Source organism: Pseudomyrmex gracilis, unplaced genomic scaffold (assembly GCF_002006095.1).
Source record: "Pseudomyrmex gracilis isolate BER0280 unplaced genomic scaffold, ASM200609v1 scaffold_4029, whole genome shotgun sequence".
NCBI lineage: Eukaryota > Metazoa > Arthropoda > Insecta > Hymenoptera > Formicidae > Pseudomyrmex > Pseudomyrmex gracilis.
This window is the reverse complement of record NW_018024613.1, coordinates 5,060-5,546: the sequence shown is the minus strand read 5'-3', so window position 1 is coordinate 5,546 and position 487 is coordinate 5,060.

The following is a 487-nucleotide window of genomic DNA, read 5'->3' as shown; positions in this document are numbered from 1 at the left end:
TACATACGACTATCACATAGAAATTAAAGTTCTTTTTGTCGTTATTTTCATTTGTCAAAATGTGATTAACAAATAGCAGACGTCATGAATAACAATGATCGCTCCTACGTTATCTTCGATAGAAACCAGTCTGATAATTTCTTTTCAACATCGGAATCAAAGACGATTTGTCGCATATAATTCATTATGTGTGTGTATATGTAGGTACATGCAATCAAAAATAATGATAAATTTTTCTATTTACCTCTTTGTTTATGGTGTGTGTATGATATATTTTTACGAAGAAATCTGCCGCAAATATACACTTTGCCGTAGAACGTATATAAGTGAGATATATTTGTTAATTTTTTTTTCTTTATTTTCTTATATAGTTTTTTATTTATTTTGTACACATTTAAACTTTTATGTATACTGTTATTTACATTGTTATTTATATTGTTATTTATATTGTTTTTCTTTATGTATGAAAGCGCAGTGTTTGTTGCCA